This window comes from Sminthopsis crassicaudata, chromosome 3 (assembly GCF_048593235.1).
Source record: "Sminthopsis crassicaudata isolate SCR6 chromosome 3, ASM4859323v1, whole genome shotgun sequence".
Lineage (NCBI taxonomy): Eukaryota > Metazoa > Chordata > Mammalia > Dasyuromorphia > Dasyuridae > Sminthopsis > Sminthopsis crassicaudata.
Window position 1 is genome coordinate 648,613,448 of NC_133619.1, and position 11,201 is coordinate 648,624,648.

Here is an 11,201-nt window from a genome sequence, read left to right on the forward strand (position 1 = left end):
GTTGCTCTACATCGAGTCTCCTTAGTTCTTTTTCTGGATGCAGATGGCAATTTCTGTCCCAAGTCTATTGGGATTGCTTTGGATCGCTGAAGAATTGAGTCTTTCCTGATTGATCATCATACATTGTTGCTGTCACTGTGTACAACATATTCCTGGTTCTGCTTGTTTCGCTCAGCATCAGTTAATGGCATGAATTTCTGTATGCTCTTTTTATGCCGTTCAGTGGTTGTGTTTGGAACCACAAGGCCCCAGTTCTAGTTCCTTTTCTGGCTCTTCCTGTAGAATGGGGATAACAAGGACATCTGCTTCCCAGGATGGAGATGAGGATCACATTGGACAATAATTATGAAACACTTTGCAAACATGAAATCACTATGGAAATCTTGACTGTTTTTATGATTATCTTTCCTTGGGTCCCTGGTCTCAGAGTAAAGTCAGTTGGCTAAAACATAAAAACGTTTGAATCAAATTGATATTTTGAAGAGAGCCATTACTTGAATGAACTGGATCAGGCAATACATGCACCCCCATTCTGGCTCCAGTGCTTCATAGCTCTGTAACTCTGGGCAAAGAACAAGTCTGTCTCCCTCACCTCCTCTCTGAAATGGGGAGGGGGGACCTCAGGGGCTTCTATGTGCCCTTCCCCTTCTAAGTATGTGCTCCCCTCCACAGCAGAGTCCTGTGGCCTTTACCCCCACACTCTTCCTGTATTCTGGGACTGAGATCCCAGGACCAGATCTACGGTTATAGCAGAACACTGAGGAAGAAAGGTCTTGGGAAGCTGAAGAAATTAGGTATGGGAAGGACCGAGCAAGATGGGTGGAGTAAACTCATGGTCACTTAATCCAAAGCCCTCCTTTAGGAGGCCAGTACATACTATAAGAACTACTCTGTGTTGGAAACAGCAAAAAGCATCCTGGCAGAGAACAGAAATGGCTCCTATGGGGATGGAGTGCTCTGGGGGCCCAGCTTAACTCCTGAGGAACAGGTGACCTTGGAAATAGATGAGGAATGAGAAGGAAGTTGAGGAAAACACATGGATGGGTAGAAGAAGGGCTCATCTGGCAAGAAGGGTCACAGCAAAGTTCAAGGGGCAAAGTTCATCCCCAGCAAGCAGTGTGTCTTAGAGGAAAAGTGAAGCTTTTGACTGAGAAACTCCTTTGCAGGCAGCGCCCTCCATAAGGGTCTCAGGTCCTAGTCTCCAAAGAGCAGACTGGGCTTGTATCCCATCACTGAAAGAAGCCGGAGGACTGGGTAGCCAGCTGACGAAGATTTTGGCTCTTCTCAACAAGGAGGTGACACAGACCGTTTGCAGCAGCTTTGAGATGGAGAGAGCCTCCTGCTAGGGCTCTTGTCGCCATTCTGTGGGTGTTTGCTCTTTTTCTCTTTCCAGTTTTTCCCCTTTTTGATTTGGTTTTTCCTGAGCAGTTTGATAAAGGTGGAAGTACCAGTGGAATTGAACTTACCTGCTGTCCAGGGGAGGGGGCAAGGAGAGAAATTTGGAACAGCAGGCTTTGCAGGGGTGAAGGTTGAAAATTATCTCTGCAAGCATTTGGAAAGATAGAAAGCTAGTATTTACGAAAAAGACTTAGGCCACAGCATCTTCTAGGACTTTGAGCACACTTGACCGGCAGTCTCTTAGTTTCCATGTCTATAAGAAGGGCCAAGGATGGCACCATCTCCGTAGGGGTGCAGAGGATCAAGGTGGCATGCCTAACCTGCGCTCATTAGATGCTTACTGTGTGCCTGGCAGTGCCCTAAGGAGGCATGTCATGGGGGCAGCCTGCCCTCCAGGAGCTCACATTCCCGAAACTGGAAGTCGAAAAGGGGATGGAGTGGGGAAGAAGGCTGGCACCCAGGGAGAGGATGGCATCACCACCCCCTCCGCCTATTTCCCCAGCAGCTGGTTGGCTCACCAGGTCCCAGAATGCCTCACTGTGATCCAGTGCTTCTCTAGCCCTAGGGCATGCTGGGAGTCTCCCAGGGCCCAGGCGCAGCTTCCTGGGTCCCAGCCATGTTTCCTCTTCCTGGGGTAGGTGAGGTGGCCTCAGTGCACAGGCACATCCCTCTCCCCACACTGCAGGGGGAGCCTCCTCTCTTGGACCTTTCCCGGTTTTTCAGCACCTGAGGACCTCACTGAGGTAAGTTTGTGTGGCAGAGTGCCAGAAAAATTGTGTGGATGCAAGAGGGGTGTGGATGTGTAACTGGTTGTGGGTGGGTGTGTCAGTGATTGCATGTGGGTGAGTGTGTAAATGAATGAGTGTGGGGGTGTAACTAGTTGTGGTAGCTGTGTCTCTGATTGCATGTGAGTGGGTGTGTTACAGTGATTGAGCTTGGCTGTGTGTGTAAATGAATCCTCATGGGTGGGTGTGGAACTGCAGAGGTAGGTGTGTAAATATGTGAGTGCATATGGCTGAGTGTGTAAATGCTAGTGCACATGGCTGTGTAACTGCACCTTCATGATTTTTACCAGCCTGGGCTGTCATGGGGAAGGGATGCTTGTGCATCCCTGGGGTCTGATTGTATTTTGAGGAGTTTAATTCCCCCATCAACTGAGCCCCCAGTTCTGAGTGGGCTTCTCACTGGTTTCCCAGTGGTCCTGTATACACTTGGGGGGAGGTGGAAAACCCAACAGCTTGACCCCCATTTGCTGTATGAAAATAGGGTGATAGCAGCCCCTCCCCCTCTCTTTCACAATGAGATCCCTTCTGAGTACAGGGCCAGGTATACAGCAAGCGCTCCCTACAAGCAGTTCTTACTCTAAACTTTGCCCAATCCTCTTAGGTGGAGAAGGGGCTGCTTAGGGTCTGATTGTCCAGCTCTGCCCCTTGATTTCATTTCCTCTCTGTAATCCAGGGCAATTGGTCACCATTTTGGGGGCCTTTGAGGTGCGTTCCTCCTTGCAGCCTTGGGAGGTGAGGGCACTATGTTACAGATAGTTAAACTGAGGCAGGTAGGGATTAAGAGGCTTGGCCAAGGTCACACTAGCCTTCCAGGCAATTGGATGAAGGCCCTGTGATCTTGACCCCATGTGGCTCATGCACCCAGGGCTGCTTTCTCCCCACTGCTCAGTAGAGCTTAGTGTCTGGTGCTGGGAGTCCTGGGAGAGTCTCCCTGTCCCCACAGGTGAAATCTCTTTGATATCTCTGTGCCTTCTCTTCTTTAAGCTGAGATCTCTTGGCCTCCTCCTAGGGTGCAGCCTCTCCCCACTGTCCCTACTCTCAAAGCTCTCTAGGTCTCATTGTGGGTGGGTCAGCATCCAGCCTGGGCAGAGAAGCCTCAGACCCTGTCCTCCCTCTTTGGGGTCCCTCTCCCTCCCCAGCCCAGCTGGCTTAGGACCCAAGCCCCAAACCAAAGACAGCCCCTGGCACCCAGAAACCCTCTTCCCAGGTGAGTGCAGTCCCTCCCCACAGCCGAGTAGCATCAGCCCAGGGGGGTCCAGGAGAGCCCAGAAAGCTTTCTTCTGTCAGAGGGAGGGGGTCCCTGACAGGGCTGGCAGCTGGGCAGGAATCACCCTCCTGGTGCTGCCCATTTTCTGCCCCCTTAGGCCACATGGCTGCTCCCAGGCTCTCTCTTCTTTGCCAAGTCTCAGGTCCCATCAATGAATACTGAGAATGTGGCTTCCAGGTGCCAAGCACTGTGCCTACCTCTGAGGAAGGGGACAAAGGAAGGTTACAAACTAAGGGTCCCTGCCCTCCAGGAGCCAATAGTTCAGTTTGGAATGAACTTCTCATCAGCTGTGTCCACACAAGCTCTGTACAGTGTAGACTGGAGTCACTCTCACAGTAAAGGCTCTGCCACTTTGGGGACCAAGAAAGTCTCTTTCAAATGGGAAGGAGGCTAGGAGGCCCAGGGAAGGAGGGAGGACATTCCTAGGGTGAGAGAAGCCCCTGGATGCCAGAGTTATGGGATGGAGGGTCTTGGTCAAAACTCAACCAGACTCTTGTGCCCCTGGATCCAGGAGGAGGAGGGGAAGGTGGGAAAAAACTGGCCTGACTTTGGGGGCTGGTTCTGTGGTGTCTGCCATGAGCCAGGAGCCATAGAAATAGGGTCTCCTTTGATCCTTTGATCCTGTTGTGAGAATTGTCAGGGGCCTTGCTGGGGACAGCCAGTGGAATTAATTACCATTAGTCCAATATCTGGAGAAAGAAATGGTGTGGATTCACTGCCAGAGGAAGAACATGAAGTTTAAAAAGCTAAATCTCATTCAAAAAGAAATGTGAAATGCTCACAAGGTGAATAAGAGTTCTTGGAAGAATTTATAAAGCCCTTCCAAAAATCACAGGAGAGACAGATGGAAATGAGTGGCAAAAAAAGAATAGTGCAAAGAATTCAAGAAAATGATGAAAAGAAACTACAGAAAATGATGCAAATGAAAAAAGAGATCCCCAAACTTCAATCAGAAAATAACTTTTTAAAAACTTCTGGAAAAAGAATGAGATTATAAATAAATTACAAGAACATAGTTTACCTCTCAGACTTGTGGAGGAGGAAGGAATTTGTGACCAAGAAGAACTAGAGATCATTATTTATCACAAAATAGGAAATTTTGATTATATCAAATTAAAAAGCTTTTGTAGAAACAAAACTAATGCAGACAAAATTAGAAAGGATACAATAAACTGGGAAAACATTTTTACAGTCAAAGATTCTGATAAAGGCCTCATTTCCAAAATATATAGAGAATTGACTCTAATTTATAAGACATCAAGCCATTTTCTAATTGTTAAATGGTTAAAGGATATGAACAGACAATTTTCATATAAAGAAATTGAAACTATTTCAAGCCATATGAAAAGATGCTCCAAGTCATTATTAATCAGAAAAATGCAAATTAAGACAACTACACATCTCTCAGATTGGCGAGGATGGCAGGGAAAGATAATGCTGAATGTTGGAGTGGATGAAGGAAAACTGGGACACTAATACATTGTTGGTGGAATTGTGCCAGCCATTCTGGAGAGCAATTTGGAACTGTGCCCAAAAAGTTATCAAATTGTGCATACCCTTTCATCCAGCAGTGTTATTACTGAGCTTATATCCCAAAGAGATCTTAAAGAAGGGAAAGGGACCTGTATGTGCAAGAATATTTGTGGCAGCCCTTTTTGTAGTGGCCAGAAACTGGAAACTGAGTGGATGTCCATCAATTGGAGAATGGCTGAATAAGTTGTGGTATATGAATGTTATGGAATATGATTTCAGAGAGGCCTGGAGAGACTTACATGGACTGATACTGAGTGAAATGAGCAGGACCAGGAGATCATTATGTACTTCAACAACAATATTGTATGATGATCAATTCTGATGGATGTGGCCATTTTTAACAATGAGATGAACCAAATCAGTTCCATTTGTTCAATAATGAAGAGAACAAACTACACCTAGTGAAAGAACTCTGGGAAATGAGTGTGAACCACTATATAGCATTTGCAATCCTTCTGTTTTTGTCTGCTTTCATTTTTTATTTCCTTCTCAGGTTAATTTTACCTTATTTCTAATTCCGATTTTTCCTGTGCCGCAAAATAACTGCATAGATATGTATATGTATATTGTATTTAATATAACACATATTTGATATGTATGGGTCTACCTGCCATCTAGGGGAGTGGGTGGGGGGAAGGAAGGGAAAAGTTGGAACAGAAAGTTTTGCAAGGGTCAATGCTGAAAAATTACCCATGCATATATCTTGTAAATAAAAAGCTATAAAAAACAAAACAAAATAAAAACAAAAACTAGAATTAGGCAAGAGGAAACTATGTCAGAAGACACCATGAAATATTAAAAGTCATTGGAGAGGTAAAAATTGGTCATGCTTAAACTCTTCCCAATTTGATTGTTCCATTGGGATTACCAAAATCTGATTTTAGGGGACAACTAGATGGTGCAGTGGATAGAGCACTAGCCCTGAAGTCAGGTGGACCTGAGTTCAAATCTGGTCTCAGACATTTAACACTTCCTAGCTGTGTGATCCTGGGCAAGTCACTTAGCCTCAATTGCCTGGGGTGGGGCAGATTTTGCTAAATTAGGCGGGGGGGGAAAGCATTGGGAAGATGCTCTGGTCAAGAATATAAAAGGAAGCAATGAAAAATCATGCAAAGGAAAGAGATTTTTGCAGAGTCAGATAATAAAGTGTATTATAAGGCAATTATTGAAACTATTGGATACTGGCTAAAAAAATGGAAAAGTAGAGCAGTGGAACAGAATACACACACATCTTCCAACAGCAAGTAAATAAATACCTTTGTATTTGAGCAGTGTAAAGACGTGAGATTTTGCAATAATGGTTCCTAATTTGGTAAAAATTGTTGGGAAAACTGGAAAGTATGTCAGAAACTGGGTGTAGACCAATGACCTGCAGCTTTATCAAGATCAGGTCAAAATGAATAAGCTACCTAAATCTAAAGGGTATTATAACAAGGAAAAAAAACCCATTGGGGAGCCCTGGATCTAGCTGGGTATGGCTACAGCCTCAGTAGGAACCACAGAAACTTTCACCTTCCGGACTGTAGAGTAGGAGTCTGAGTCCAGCAGGCCTGGGGGAACCTCATCTGATTTGAGAATGCCTTGAGTGAGAAGCAACCAGCCCCCCAGGGGTCCAGTGGCAGGGCTGAAGTGTGGAGCTTTTGGTTTGGAATTCCTGGTCAAAGGGGATTGCTGAAGTGAAGCCAGAAGCACCATTCCTCCCCACCCCATGATTACACTAATTCTTCTTATTTAAAAAATGAATTGGCAAAGAAGAAAGAAGAAAAAACCCCAATATAGAAACTTACTATGGGAACAAGGAAGACCAGGGTTTATCTTCAGAGGAGGACACTGAGGTAAGAATAAAAGCTTCTACTCCAAAGAGTAATATGAAATGGCTCGCTGTCCAGAGAGAATTTATAGAAGAATTCAAAAAAATTTAAAAATCAAATGAGAGCTATTGAGGGAAAACTTAAAAAACTAAAAGCCATCCAAGAAAAACACAATCATGAAAACAAAAATTAACCAAGTAGAAAAGGAAATAGAATCTCAAAGGTGAAAATAACCTTTGAAAATTAGAATTGGGCAAAGGGAAGCCAGCGAAGTTGTAAAAAGACCAAGAAATAACGAATAGATTATAAAGGATGAAAAAATACTACAGAATGTGAAACATAAGAAAAATGATAAATGTGGAGAATAGATCAAGAAGAAAAAATATATAAATAATTGGACTTCCTGAAAATTGTGACAAAAACAGAACCTTGACACAATAATGCAAGAAATAATCCAAAACAAATGTCCTGGAGCGATAGGAAAATAGAACTAGAAAAAAATCCATCTATTACCACCTCAACAAGATTCTTTGTGGAAAACATTGAAATAGAATCACCAAGTTTTGAAACCCCCAGATCAAAGAGAAAATTTTGCAAGAAAGAAGAGAAAAACAATTTTAAAATACTGAAGCTATAATTAAAATTGTATGGGACTTATCAACAGCCACAAAAAAAGATCGCAAGTCCTGGAGTCATATCCACTGACAATCAAAAGGACTAGGCCTTTGGGCCAAATCCATATCATACCTAGCAAAATCATGTCTAATATTAAACAAGAAAAAAATGGATATTCAACGAACCTGCAGATTTTTAGGAGCTTCTATTAACCAAACCCAAACTTAATAGAAAATTTAACATATAAAAGTCAATATCAAAGATCAGTTTTAAGGAATTCAACATGGACAAATTGCTTATGATTTTTTTACATGTGAAATGTATACCTTATGACCTAGATTGACATAAACAATATAGCAGAGGAGGCAGCTAGGTGGCGCAGTGGATAGAGCACCAGCCCTGAATTCAGGCGGACCTGAGTTCAAATCTGGTCTCAGGCAAAATAGCAGCTCAAAAGAAAGATTGGGGCAGAGTTAAGATAAAAATACTCATTATGTTATACAGATTAGAGGAGAGTTTGTAGTTCTGAAAATCTACTCACATCAGGAATGGGTTCAATAGAGAACACTACATATATACCATGAAGGGCAGAGCATCTGCCAAAATGTGTAAAGAAATAAGGGTGAAGAGAAAGGTAAATGGGGAAGCAAAGAAGACAAGAGAGGGATCCATGGGTGGGGAAAGGTAAAGTAATAGTAAAGAAAATTAAGGAGCAGAATTTAAGCAGAGTCAGCAGAAATAGAAAAGACATGTGTGTATGTATGTGTTTATATCTTTACACATAAACATATTGTAGAACAAAAGGTCAAGAATTTCAAGGAAATTAATTTTTAAAAATACTAATAAATGTGCCATAGCTGTGCCAGACCTATAAAGCAGTGGTCATCAACACCATTTTGGTGCTGAAGAGACAGAGTAGTTCATCAGTGGAATAGGTTAGGTTCCCAAGTCAAAACTGTCAATGACTACAGTAATCTGGTGTTTGACAAACCTAAAGACCCCAACTTTGGAGAAAAGAACTCACTATTTGACAAAAACTGATGGGAAAATTGGAAAGTAGTATGGCAGAAAATAGTCATTGATTCATACTTAACATCTGGATTCATGATTTGTACATAAAGGGTGATGTCATAAACAAATTAGGAGAACAAGAAATAGTCAGTCTCTCAGATCTGTGAAGGAAGGAATCTGTGGCCAAAGAAGAACTAGGGAACATGGAAATGCAAAATTTATTTAACATCAAATCCAGACCAGGGAGAGAGGACAATAGTGTGGGAGAAGGCATTACTACTGCTTTACATGCAAATGATGTAGTCCTTTCAAAAAGTTGAGACTTGTTCTTATGTTTAATTGGCAGAGCCCATTTCCAGGTCCCTGAATTCCCTCCCTGTCCCCAGCATTAATGTAAAGGAAGATTTTTGAGCTTCCCCAAAGATATTATTAATAGACATTGATGACAATAATTGGCTAGAAGAGATTTACCTGAAGACTGATTTAATACCAGCTGAAATAAAAGTTCAAGCTTTGAAAAATTTGAAGAAAATAATTCAGAGGTTGACTTTCAAAAGTAATTCAGAATGTTTAGGTTTCATTTCTCAGTTATTCTTTGAGCCACTTGCTGATTTATATAATAGAGCAGTTATAAATAGTGACACACTGAAGTCTTTCCCTTTAGGAGGCTAGTTTAGAGACTTTTTTACTATGTTTTTAAAACCATTACTATCTTTAGCTGAAAGCTAAAGCTTTCATAAGATACAAACCTTCCTTTTACCCAATGACATCAATTTAAACCCTTTCAAAGTAACTCTACACAGGTAGAATTACAAAATTTAGATCACAACAATGTGTAGAAGATTGGAGGGCTCCTTTAAGCTTTTCTTTTTTTTTTTTTTTCCTTTCCCCCACATTTTTATTAGCTTTTTATTTTACCAAATTTATGCAAAGATATATTCAACATTCACCTCTACAAAACCTTGTGTTCCTAATTTTTCTCCTCTCCCCTATCCCTTCTATGGGCAGCAAGCAATCCAATAATAGATTAAAGGTGCAATTCTAAATATATTTCCATATTCATCGTGTGAGCAAGAAAAATCAGATCAAAAGGTGAAAAAAAAAACAAACCCAAAATCAAGCAAACAACAGCAAAAAATAAGGTGGAAATACTATGCTTTGATCCTTTTTCAGTCTCCATAGTTCTCTCTCTGGATGCACATGGCTCTTTCCATCACAAGTCTAATGGATATGCTTTGAATCACTATTGTTCCAATAGACTTGTGGTGGACAGAGCCATCTGCATACAGAAAGAGGACTGTGGAGACTGAAGGAGGATCACAACATAGCATTTTCACCTTAATTGTTGTTTGCTTATAAAACAAACAAACAAACAAACCCCCCCCCCAAATCCCACCTCATTGTTGAAGAAAACTAATCATAGTTGATCATCATATAATCTTGTGTGACCCTGGGTAAGTCACTTAACCCCAGCCTCAGGGGAAAAAAAAAGCATGTTCTTCCCGTTAAAAGAAGACACCCATTTCCAAGCATATGCCCAATATTCTTCCTAAATTCTATAGTTCTTATAAGAAAACAAAGTCTAAAGAATGACATGGTTTGTTTGTTTTTAAATAAAATGCCAAACTTTTCAGAATCTTTCCAAGTCAAATTTCATCTATTTAGGAAATCATTCATGTGATCATCTTAGAAGTGCTTTTTTTTTTTTTTTTAAATCTTTTTATTTTCAAAATATATGCATGGATAATTTTCAACATTCATCCTTGCAAAACCTTATTTTCCAATTTTTCCCCTACCTTCACCCCACCCTTCCCCTAGATAGCAAGCAATCCAATGTATGTTAAACATGTTTCCACATATACATATTTCCACAAATACTAAATGTGTTTAGACCAAAATCCAACCATAGTCAATCTTTTAATATATTACTAATTAAAAAAAATTTTTTTTTTGGTTTATGGGTTCTGCACTCATTATTCTTGTGACTTTGCAAATCAAAATAACCTGAACTGTCCACCAATTTGGTAGATTTATTGATTTCCTTTTTGTATTCCCAGCACTTAACATAGTACCTAACACATTATACTTAATGTTTTTCTTCCTCCTTCCTTCCCTTCCTCCGTCTTTACTTCTCCTTTCTTCCTCCTTCCCTCTCTTCCCCTTTCCTCTTTCCTCCCTCTTCTTCCCTTCCTCCTTCCTTCCCCTCCCAACCTCTTTCCCCTTCCTTCCTTTCTTTCCTTCTTTTCCTTCCTTCCCCTCCCAACCTCTTTTCCCTTCCTTCCTTTCTTTCCTTCTTTTCCTTCCTTCCTCCCAACTTCTTTTCCCTTCCTTCCTTTCCTTCTTTTCCTTTCTTCCCTTCCTACTTCCCTCTCTCCTCCCCTCCCTTTCCTTTCTTTCTTTCCCACTTCCTTCCCTCCCTCCCTCCTTCTTTCCTTCCCTAGAAAGAACCTCAGTAACTCCCCCCCCAAGTTTCTGCTGAGATAACAGATCCAGAAACATTACCTGATATTATAAAGATGATATACTTTAGAGAGAGGATTTGAACTCAAGGGTTTTCTGAATGCAGTAAATGCTCTTTGATCCTGGAAACCCTTTGATAATTTTATTTATTTTTATTTTTATTATTATTATTATTATTATTTTTTTTTTTTTTTGCTGAGGCAATTGGGGTTAAGTGACTTGCACACAGCTAGGAAGTGTTCAGTGTCTGAGGCCAGATTTGAACTCGGGTCCTCCTGACTTGAGGACTGATGCTCTATCCACGCACCCCCTTTGATAAGT